Below are 12,660 nucleotides of genomic sequence, written 5' to 3'. Positions count from 1 at the left end.
GTAGTAGTAGTAGTTATTTTAATTTAGTAGTAGTATAGTAGTAACAGTAGTAGCAGTAGTAGTAGTAGTAGTTAGTAGTACGTAAGTAGTAAGGTTTAAAAAAAAGTTAAGGTTTTTTTAAAAGGGGTTAAAAAAAAAAAAGTAAGTAAAAAAAGTTAAAAAAAAAAAGTAAAAAGTAGGTTTTTTTGTTGTTTTAAAGGTAAAGTAAGTAGTAAAAAAAAAAGTATAGTAGTAGTAGTAGTAGTAGTAGACAGTAGCAGTGATGTGTTGGGCTGCTAACTGGCAGAAGCAGACAAGGCTGTAGTAGTAGTAGTAGTAGTAGTAGTAGTAGTAGTAGTAGTAGTAGTAGTAGTAGTGTAGTAGTAGTAGTAGTAGTAGTAGTAGTAGTAGTAGTAGTAGTAGTAGTAGTAGCAGTAGTAGTAGCAGCAGCAGTGATGTGTTGGGCTGCTAACTGGCAGAAGCAGACAAGGCTTGTAGTAGTAGTAGTAGTAGTAAGTAGTAGTAGTAGTAGTAGTAGTAGTAGTAGTAGTAGTAGTAGTAGTAGTAGTAGTAGTAGTAGTAGTAGTAGTAGTTAGTAGTAGTAGTAGTAGTAGTAGTAGTAGTAGTAGCAGTAGCAGTGATGTGTTGGGCTGCTAACTGGCAGAAGCAGACATGTCTGTAGTAGTAGTAGTAGTAGTAGGTAGTAGTAGTAGTAGCAGTAGTAGTAGCAGCAGCAGTGATGTGTTGGGCTGCTAACTGGCAGAAGCAGACACGACTGTAGTAGTAGTAGTTAGTAGTAGTAGTAGTAGTAGTAGTAGCAGCAGCAGTGATGTGTTGGGCTGCTAACTGGCAGAAGCAGACATGTCTGTAGTAGTAGTAGTAGTAGTAGTAGTAGTAGTAGCAGTAAGTCAGTGATGTGTTGGGCTGCTAACTGGCAGAAGCAGACATGTCTGTAGTAGTAGTAGTAGTAGTAGTAGTAGTAGTAGCAGTAGTAGTAGCAGCAGCAGTGATGTGTTGGGCTGCTAACAGGCAGAAGCAGACACGACTGTAGTCACGTAGTATAAGTAGTAGTAGTAGTAGTAGTAGTAGTAGTAGTAGTAGCAGCAGCAGTGATGTGTTGGGCTGCTAACTGGCAGAAGCAGACATGTCTGTAGTAGTAGTAATGTTAGTGCATTTTGTATATGCATTCTGCATCTAATGTTACATTAATAAATACATACTGTGTCCATTTTGGCATTTTTACCTGCCTATAATACCCACTGTAGTGTGCGTAGATCGCAAGCCCATAGTAGGTCAATAGGGCTAATGTTGACTGGCTAGATACTACTGCCACAAAGAATTGGCAGCTAGCTACCTATGAAGAGTCTACATTGTATACCATTAGTTTTAGGTCATTTTTGCCTGTTAAACTATCTGGTTAGCTAGATTATTACGATTCACATGTACAGTTGAAGTCGGAAGTTCACATACACTTAAGTTGGAGTCATTAAAACTCGTTTTTCAACCACTCCACCAATTTCTTGTTAACAAACTATAGTTTTGGCAAGTCAGTTAGGACATCTACTTTGTGCATGACACAAGTAATTTTTCAAACAATTGTTTACAAACAGATTATTTCACTTATAATTCACTGTATCACAATTCCAGTGGGTCAGAAGTTTACATACACTAAGTTGACTGTGCCTTTAAACAGCTTGGAAAATTCCCGAAAATGATGTCATGGCTTTAGAAGCTTCGGCTAGGCTAATTGACATCATTTGAGTCAATTGGAGGTGTATCTGTGGATATATTTCAAGGCCTCCCTTCAAACTCAGTGCCTCTTTGTTTGACATCATAGGAAAATCAAAAGAAATCAGCCAAGACCAAGTCTGGTTCATCCTTGGGAGCAATTTCCAAACGCCTGAAGGTACCACGTTCATCTGTACAAACAATAGTACCATCCCAGGTGTATATAAACTTCCAACTTCAACTGTAGCTAGCTGATAGTTATGAAGTAAAACGTTTGCATTGTGTATAGATTGTTTCTTGTCTATTGTTGACATTGTTCCGGCTGGAAGAAGGTTCAGTGAATGGGGATTTGCAGCGTGAGGTAATACAATAYGGGGAGTGCTTCTCAAATATAATGTTTTATGCGTTCTCCACACTCTCATCCTCACAAGAACGTACTCAAGAGAACGTCCTCGTAGAGTGCACTCGGAGCATGAGTGTGGAGCACGGTAGTATGCATATTGAGAAACACCCTGAGTGTATAGTCTAGTGAGTGTGCTTAGGGTCAGTGCAAGATAAGAGTCAGTGCAGATAGTTTGTGTACCGTTAATGAACCATTTAGCAGTCTGGATATTTAGCAGTCTGGATATTTAGCAGTCTGGATATTTAGCAGTCTGGATATTTAGCCGTCTTATGGCTTGGGGGTAGAGGCTGTCTCGGAGCCTGTTGGTCCAAGAGCCGATGCTCCGGTACCGTTTTCCGGATGGTAGGAGAGTGAACATTGTATTGCTTTGGTGGCTGGGGTCTTTGTCATTTTTTCAGGCCTTCCTCTGACACCACCTGATGTAGTGGTCCAGGATGGCAGGGAGCTCTTTCCCAGTGATGTCCTGGGCTGTCAGCACCACCCTCTGTAGCACTTTGTGGTCAAGGACGGTGCATTTAACATACCATACCAAGCCAGTCAATATGCTCTCGATGTTGCAGCTGTAGAACTTTTTGAGGATCCAAGGGCCTATGCTAAATCTTTTTCAGACTCCTGGAGGGGGGGCTGCCGTGCCCTCTTCACGACTGTGTGGGTGTGTGTGGACCATGTTAGGTCTTTAGTGTTGTGGACACCAAGGAACTTGAAGTTATCGAGGGTGTCATATCCAGCCTTTCAAAGCACTTCATCATTACACATTGTGAGTGCTACAGGGCGATAGTCATTTAGGCAGGTTAACTTGGAGCTCTTGGGAACAGGGACAATGGTGGTCAGCTTGAAACATGTTGGCATTACAGACTGGGACAATGAGAGATTGAAAATGTCTGAAGACACTTGCCAGCTGGTTTGCTTAAAAGTATCTTACAGCTCCATGAGTGGACCGAGCAACAATGGCATATGAGTACAGTGTGTGTATTTCACCTGGAATCACCTGGTCAGTCTATGTCGTGGGAAGATGGTGTTCTCAATGTTTTGTCCACTCAGTGTATTTCAGTAGTAGAGGTTCTCAATGATCTCATKACTGCACAGATTCCTTCAGTGTAGCAAACATAGGACAGAGGACTACCTGGGGAATCATACAAGTAAAGTCCCTACTGTCAATACAGAAATGAGAGAGCAGAGGGTGTATTCATCATTCATCTTTGATGTGCAGAGCCACAGTGTATCTCTTCTCTCGAGCCCTGTTGTTGAGGTGGAATCTGTATGTGTCGTTCGTGGGGGGCAAGCTAGTCTCAAAGAAGTTAACCTGGTTCCTCTACACGTACAGTGCATTCAGAAAGTATTCAGACCCCTTCCCTTTTAACAATTTTTTTAAATGTTACAGCCTTATTCTAAAATGGATTGAATAAAACATTTTCCTCATCAATCTACACACAATTCCCCATAATGACAAAGCGAAAACATGTTTTTTGAAATGCATTTTTGCGTAAATATTCAGACTCTTTACTATGAGACTCAAAATTGAGCTCAGGTGCATCCTGTTTCCATTGATCATCATTGAGATGTTTCTACAACTTGTTTGGAGTCCACTTGTGGTAAATTCAATTGATTGGACATGATTTGGAAAGGCACACAACTGTCTATATAAGTTCCTCTGTGGAGATGGGAGAACGTTGGAGCGGCAGGTAGATGGGGCGGCAGGTAGCCTAGTGGTTAGAGCGTTGGCCCAGTAACCAAAAGGTTGCTAGATTGAATCCCCGAGCTGACAAGGTAAAAATCTGTCATTCTGCCCCTGAACAAGGCATCAAGGCACCACTGTTCCTAGGCCATCATTGTAAATAATTTTTTTATTTTTTATTTAACCAGGTAGGCCAGTTGAGAACAAGTTTTCATTTACAACTGCGACCTGGCCAAGATAAAGCAAAGCAGTGCGACACAAACAACAACACAGAGTTATACATGGGATAAACAAACGTACAGTCAATAACACAATAGAAAAAATCCATATACAGTGTGTGCAAATGAGGTAAGATAAGGGAGGTAAGGCAATAAATAGGCCGTAGTGGCGAAGTAATTGCAATTTAGCAAATAAACACTGGAGTGATAGATGTGCAGAAGATGCATGTGCAAATAGAGATACTGGGGTACAAAGTAAATAAAAAATAACAATAATTAATATGGGGATGAGGTAGTTGGATGGGCTATTTACAGATGGGCTATATACATGTGCAGTGATCTGTGAGCTGCTCTGACAGCTGATGCTTAAAGTTAGTGAGGGAGATATGAGTCTCCAGCTTCAGTGATTTTTGCAATTTGTTCCAGTCATTGGCAGCAGAGAACTGGAAGGAAAGGTGGCCAAAGTAGGAAAAGGCTTTGGGGGTGACAAGGGAAATATACCTGCTGGAACGCGTTCTACGGGTGGGTGGTGCTATGGTTTACCTACACATGTTGTGTTTATATTTTTGTTCAGTGTACAAAAGTATCTGGACACCCCGGTTAAGGAGTTTTCTGTCTGTAAGAAAGCCCTTTTGTGGGGAAAGTCTCATTCTTAGGCCTGGCTCCCCAGTGAGTGGGCCTGACTGCCAAGGCACCCCTGCCCAGTCATGTGAAATCCATAGATTAGGGCCTAATGAATTTATTTAAATTAACTGATTTCCTTATATGAACTGTAACTCAGTAAAGTTTTGAAAATTGTTGCATTTKTWTTTTTGTTCACTGTAGATACAAAGTACGTGCAATAATGAATGCATGAGATGGTTGAGCTAATTGGCTAGCCAAAAGAATGTGAAAACAATTCAATATATTGTGGTGGTAGGAAATACTCGCTGTGTAGAGGAAGTGTTTTAGGGACTAGAGAATMTTCTCAAAGATATTGCTACAGAATACATACATCGTCCAGCTAACTGGAATAGRTCAGACTCTAGTTTATTGCATGAATCACAAAACGGTATGTTAGCTGTTTAGATAATGAAATGATAGGTGATGTTTTGTGTTTTTGAGCTGCTACTCTTGCTCATGTTCTGCTAAACGGGGTCCTGAAGTTTCCTTCCCCAGTGGAACCCGACCTTTGATCCCATTGCGTGCTGTGCTGTTGATTTGTTTTTTTGGTCCAATCATTTTTCACGATACTGTAACCCCCCGCGAAAAACAAACAAGGTATCAAACAGGTAACCACCAACTGTGAATCTCCATACAGTCTCCAAGGAAACATGGCAAACTTTCTTCTGATTGGTGCAGTTTTCCAATATGGTAATGTGTTCTCGAACACAATTTAGCAGAAAGCAGAGAGAAATCACTGATATTGACAATAAATAGTTTCAAAAGGTACGAACTAGCGTCATACTAGTTTAGTAGCCAGTTAATTAGATACACGATAGTGTAACGTTACTCCCGTCAGACCTTTGATTTACACCCCATCTATCTCTCCTTTCTACAATGTATACTTTGTTACATTGCAATGTATTTCCTCCTATAGGTTTACGAGCTGTGTGACCCCGACCAGAAAGGCTGAGCTGAGCAGACCTACAGATGGCAGTGGTCATGCTGTTTGAATATAAGCCATTCATTAAAGGAATTAGAACCCATGTCCAGTAGTACTAGCTCTGGTCCATGGCGCGAAGACAACATCAAGTTGCCTGTCGTCACGTGATGGAACGGAGAGCTGTGGTTGTATTTACTAATCTGGTAGGGTGCACTGCTCATTTTATTCCACAAGACAGCGCCAGTGTACAAATMTATTTTCAGCTAAAAAGTATTCTCAAACATTTTCCACAGTCATATCAACGTGATTAGTGACCTAGATAACACCTCACAAAAACTACAGCCAAGTGGGATCTTTTTAATCATTTTGATATCACTCAGTTACAAATGTACATTTCCTCAGTCATCCATCTAATTCGTCTTTTGCATGGAAACCCGACGTTCAATTGCATAGAATTCTACATCGGGCAGAGATTAACATTTTAATCAGGAAAGTTTCCTTTCAATATTTTAACGTACAGGTTGTCCTTGCGATTGGTCCTTTTGAATGTTATACCACAGGAAAGTATAGTTACATCAACTTTTCAAAGTGCTGGTAGAGCGCTCAGATTRCTATCACCTGAAGCACGCGCAGAACCAGTGGTGGAAAAATAATCGAATTGTGTTACTTGAGTAAAAGTAAAGATACCTTAATAGAAAATGACTCAAGTAAAAGTAAAAGTCACCCAGTAAACTACTCCTTGAGGAAAAGTCTAAAAGTATTTCCTTCTAAATATACTTACGGTAAGTATCAAAAGTATAAATCATTTTAAATTCGTTATATTAAGCAAAGCAGACAGCACCATTTTATAATTGTTTTAAATGTACTGATAGCCAGGGGAACACTCCAATACTCAGACATCATTTACAAATTATGCATTTGTGTTTAGTGAGTTTGCCAGATCAAAGGCAGTAGGGATAAGCATGTGCTCTCTTGATAAGTGCATGAATTGGAAAAGGTTCCTGTCAGCTAAGCATTCAAAATGTTCCTGTCAGCTAAGCATTCAAAATGTAACGAGTACTTTTGGGTGTCAGGGAAAATGTATGGAGTAAAAAGTTAATTATTTTCTTTAATAAGGAATGTAGTAAAGTAAAAGTAGTCCCAAAAAATAAATGGTGAAGTACAGATAGATACCCAATAAAACAACTTATGTAGTACTTTAAAGTATTTTTTTTTTACTTAAGTAGTTTACACCAACTGCACAGAAACATGTTACCACGTGCACAAGCTCGGCAAGTATGCATTCCTCTTCTGTACATGCTTCAGGCTTAGCTTCACAAAACATTCTGGCTTGTAAAGGTCTTGAGAGGAAACTTTTATAATTCAAACACTCATTTCTGCCCGATGTAGAATCCTATGCAATTCAACGTCGTTGGGTTTCCAGGCGCATCAGTCTTTGTACTTTTATGTTGGAATCAGAGACCAACATTTTAAGCCCAGGCAACAGATTCACCAGGTAACTCTGACAGACCCAGAAAACATTCTGCTACCAGGCACACTGCTGTTGTGACAGAATGAGTACATCATTTGTGTGTGTGTGTGTGTGTGTGTACGCCACTTTGTGCATGTGTGTGTCTGTCATACAAGCACTCAGAAATGAGAAAATTCATAGACCATGGCATCTGCACTTTAAGCTCCTATATCCTTGATGTGTAGATTTATGTAAATATACTGTTTGTTCGGTATCCCACATCCAGTTGTGCTGAACTGGAGCACTCAAACATGTGTGTGTGTGTGTGCCCACACGCGTGTGTTTTAATGAACAAGAGGAAGACCAAAGTCAAAGTACACAGATTTGCAGATGTTATCGCCGATGCAGTGAGTAACCGAAAGGTTGCTGGATCAAATCCCCGAGCTGGCAATGAAAAAAATCTGTCGTTCTGCCACTGAGCAAGGCAGTTAACCCACTGTTCCCAGTGCACCGAAGACCTGGATGTCGATTAAGGAACCTCTCCGATTCAGAGGGGTTGGGTTAAATGCGGAAGACACATTTCAGTTGAAGGTACAACTGACTAGGTATCCCCCTTTCCCTTTATATACATATAAAACAGTATGTCAGTATGTATGTCGCTCTGGATCAGAGCGTCTGCTAAATGACTGCTAAATGACTTAAATGTAAATGTAAATGTAAAAATGACTAAAGGTCCCACACAGTCATCCTATTTCCCAAGTAAAAATATCCTTTGAATAACCAAAACGTCCATAATATTTTTTACACTATTAAAATGCTCAGAATTGAAGAAATTGTACATTTTCTCTCATCTCTAACTATCAGGAAGCCTGAGAGTGCAGGCTGATTGGCTGAGCTTATATCATGAGCTCGCCTTGACTGACAGCTCTTTGAAACACACTTGTGGTCTTTGCAAGGTAACAAGGTAAACAATGGTTGACGTCATTGATGGTCAGGTAAACACTCGGCCACATGTCATTTCGAGCCTAGTATGCCTCAAGTAGTATGCCTCAACACATTTTCTCTGCTAAATGCTCTCATGGTCAACAGAGCTGATCCTGGACTGTTAGATATCAGACAAACAGCTGCAATACACAACTGTATTTCTATTGCTGTGTAACTAATTACAGAATACAGTTCACTGATACACTTCTTCCTAAGACTAAGTAAAGCCTCAGTCACCTTAGAAGCTTAGACATGAGGGAACGTATATGAAAACAGTATACAATAAGTSTACTGGACAGTTTATTGGTGCCTCTGCATTAGCATTATAAATGACAATATGTTCAGAATTGTATTGTCACGCCTACTCCCACTCCGGCACTCGGCGTCGCCGGTGGACTAACCACCGGGCCTGGCAACCATCGTTATGCACYCGTGGACATCATTGTAATCCAAGATGGCGTAGCAGTAAGACGTGTGTTGTTTTGTCCCATGTAAATATTKATTTTTTTMMMMMMTTTTTMGMWWWWWWTTTKWATCTCTTTTTTCCATTTTCGATTCAAATATACCTTCCTGCAACCCGCCTCACCAAATGTGGCACGGATTTGCTATTTTTTAGACCTTATAATCTGAAACCTCGATCATAAGCTAGCCATCAGAAGCTATCCWGCTAATTAGCTACCAGCTATTTTGTCATTGTTAGCCACTGCTAGCGGTCTTTACCTTTAGCTCACACACCAGCCACACACCAGCCGCTTTAGTCCGGATAATACCTGCCAGTCTGTACAGCGCGATATCAGCCCTGAGCATATCGGACTGCTTTTCTCCACTACATCACCTCCCTAAGTTTGCTTTATTCACTGCTTTAGCACACTCAGCCAACCCTGATGTCCTAGCCGTGTCTGAATCCTGGTTTAGGCAGGCCAACAAAAATTATTAAATTTCCATCCCCAACTACAACATTTTCCGTCAAGATAGAACTGCTAAAGAGGGCGGAGTTAGCCTGCAGAGTTCTGTCATACTATCTAGGTCTATGCCCAAACAGTTTGAGCTTCTACTTTTAAAAATCCATCTCTCCAGAAATAAGTCTCTCACRGTTGCCGCTTGTTATAGACCCCCCTCAGCTCCCAGCTGTGCCCTGGACATGTGAATACCCACCACTGCGAACTGTATGCTCTCGTTGGCTGGTCCTCGCTTCATATTCGTCGCCAAACCCACTGGCTCCAGGTCATCTATAAGTCTTTGCTAGGTAAAGCTCTGCCTTATCTCAGCTCACTGGTCACCATAGCAACACCCACCTGTAGCACGCTCCTCCAGCAGGTATATTTCACTGGTCATCCCCAAAGCCAACACCTCCTTTGGCCGCCTTTCCTTCGAGGTCTCTGCTGCCAATGACTGGGTACGGAATTGCAAAAATCACTGAAGTTGGAGACTTATATCTCCCTCACTAACTTTAAGCGTCAGCTGTCAGAGCAGCTCACAGATCACTACAGCTGTACACAGCCCATCTGTAAATAGCCCATCCAACCAACTACCTACCTCATCCCCATATTTGTTTTTGTTTTTCTGCTCTTTTGCGCACCAGTATTTCTACTTGCACATCCTCATCTGCCCATCTTTCACTCCAGGTTAATTGCTAATTGTAATTACTTCGCCACTATTATTGCCTGACCTTCTTACTTCATTTGCACACACTGTATACAGATTTTCTACTGTGTTATTGATTGTACGTTTGTTGATCCCATGTGTAACTCTGTGTTGTTTTTGTCGCACTGCTTTACTTTATCTTGGCCAGGTCGCAGTTGTAAATGAGAACTTGTTCTCAACTGGCCTACCTGGTTAAATAAAGGTTAAATTATTATATATATTTTTTTAAATCCTTATTACTCTCCCTTTATTTAGCCCTCAGGAGCCATCAGCCACTAGGCGGTATTGTTTTGACAGTTCTGTACTGAATTGTTTATCGGCATTATTCATAATTAAATTCACTTCCGCACCTCCTCCTGACTCCCGGCGTACATGTTACATGTACAGTTGAAGTCGGAAGTTTACATACACCTAAGCCAAATACATTTAACCAGTTTCACAATTCCTGACATTTAATCCTAGCTAAATAATGCCCTTCTTAGGTCAGTTAGAATCCTCAATTTATTTTAAGTGAATGGAAATGTCAGAATAATAGTAGAGAGAAGTGATTTAAGTTCAAGCTTTTTTTTTCTTTCATCACATTCCCAGTGGGTCAGAAGTTTAACATACACTCAATTAGTATTTGTAGCATTGCTTTTAATTGGTTAACTTGGTCAAACGTTCGGGGTAAGCCTTCCACAAGCTCCACATGAGTTGGCCCATTCCTCCTGACAGAGCTGGTGTAAAGAGTCAGGTTTGTAGGCCTCCTTGCTCGCACGATGCTTTTTTCAGTTCCCTGCGCACACATTTTCTATAAGGATTGAGGTATGGGCTTTGGTGATGGCCACTCCAATACCTTTGCACTTTGTTGTCCTTAAGCCTATTTTGCCAGATCTTGGACAGTATGCTTGGGTCATTGGTCCATTTTGGAAGACCCATTTGCGACCAAAGCTTTAACTTCCTGACTGATGTCTTGAGATAGTTGGCTCAATATATCCACATAATTGTCCCTGCTTCACTGATGCCATCTATTTTGTGAATGTGCACCAGTCCCTCCTGCACAAAAAGCAACCCCCACAACATGATGCTGCCACCCCCGTGCTTACGGTTGGAATTGGTGTTCTTGCGGCTTGCAAGCTTCCCCTATTTCCTCCAAACATAACAAGGTCATTATGGCCAAACAGTTCTATTTTGTTTCATCAGACAGAGGATCCATTTTCTCCAAAAAGTACAATTCTTTTTCCCCATTCAGTGCAGAACCATAGTCTGGCTTTTTATGGCTTTCTTGCTGAGCGGCGCCTTTCCAGGTTATGTTAATAAGGACTTCGTTTTAACTGTGGAATAGATACTTTTGTACCTGTTTCCTTAGCATCTTGCTTTTTTTTTTTGTTGGCCACTTTACAACCAAAGTAAGTTCATTTCTCTCTCCTTCCTGATTCGGTTGACAGCTGCGTGGTCCCTATGGTGTTTATACTTGCGAAACTATTGTTTTGTACAGATGAACGTGGTACCTTCGGAATTTTGACATACTCCCCAAGACATGATTTCTGAGTTCTTGGCTGATTTCTTTTGATTTCCATGATGTCAAGCAAAGAGGCCACTGATTTGAAGGTAAGGTTCCTTAGAAAGATCATCCACAGTACACATCCATTTGATCAAGATGATGTCAATTAGCCCCGTCAGAAGCTTCCTAAAAGCCATGACAATAATTTCTGGAATTTTCCAAAGTCTGTTAAAGGCACAGTCAACTAGTGTATGTAAAGCTTCTGACCCACTGAATTGGATACAGGAATTTTCAGTTTTGAAATAATCTGTCTGTACACAATTGTTGTAAAAATTACTTGTGTCATGCACAAAGTAGATACCCTAACCTGACTGCCAAAACTATATGTTTGTTAACAAGAAATTGTGGAGTGGTTGAAAACTAGTTTTAATGACTCCAAAACTTTAATGTATGTAAACTTCCGACCTCACTGGATTGTATCATAAGACATTTATTATAATATTTACAATAGGATCCAGCCTAGCCGAAATACTGACGACAATGAACACTCCATCGAGAAATAGAGAATGATATAATAATGGTGAGACATCATTACGGACAGAAGAAAAAAGATAAAGCCCATAATCCTAATATGGGCATGTGACCGCCCTACACTGTGCAGGACCCCCATTGATTCGTACAATTTGTAACACTCCCCCACCCCCCCCCCAATCTGAATGATTATAGACAACTATACAGAGTAACAAAGTGGTGATGTCAATCACGTAAAAGTGACTTTAGGCTTCAGGGACAAACTGTCTACAGAGATTGAAGGGGAGGGGACGGGAGCGGAGGGGGACCCAGGTACCTCCGCGTCAATCAAGCAGGCCCTCAGTCACTCACTTGGTTTCAGTCCAGCCCACGATTGAAGCGGGAGACAAATCCAGCTATTGGCCTGCCTCCTTGTCATGGCTCTCACACTGGGCAGAACAGGGGTTCCTCTCACACTGGCAGACAGGGGTCCTCTCACACTGGGCAGACAGGGTCTCTCACACTGGGCAGACAGGGGTCCTCTCTACACTGGAAGACAGGGGTCTCATCACAATGGCAGACAGGGGGTCTCTCAACACTGGGCAGACAGGGGTCCTCCACACTGGCAGACAGGGTCCTCTCACACTGGGCAGACAGGGTCCCTCACACTGACGGGCAGTACATGGGGTCCTGCTCACAATGTGCAGACAGGGGTCCTCTCACACTGGCAGACGGGGGTCCCTCAACTGGGCAGACAGGTCCTCTCACACTGCGGCAGACAGGGGCCTCTATCAAACCGGCAGACAGGGGTCCTCTCACACTGGGCAGACAGGGGTCCTCTCAGCACTGGCAGGACAGGGGTCCTCTCACACGGCCAGACCAGGGGTCCTCTCACACTGGCAGACAGGGGTCCCTCACAACTGGGCAGACAAGGGGTCCTCTCACACTGGGCAGACAGGGTCTCTCACATGGGCAGGACAGGGGTCACACAGCAAGTAACA

This window comes from Salvelinus sp. IW2-2015, unplaced genomic scaffold (assembly GCF_002910315.2).
Source record: "Salvelinus sp. IW2-2015 unplaced genomic scaffold, ASM291031v2 Un_scaffold2108, whole genome shotgun sequence".
Taxonomy (NCBI): Eukaryota; Metazoa; Chordata; class Actinopteri; order Salmoniformes; family Salmonidae; genus Salvelinus; species Salvelinus sp. IW2-2015.
The sequence above is the reverse complement of the archived record's forward strand: the minus strand, read 5'-3'. Positions refer to the sequence as shown.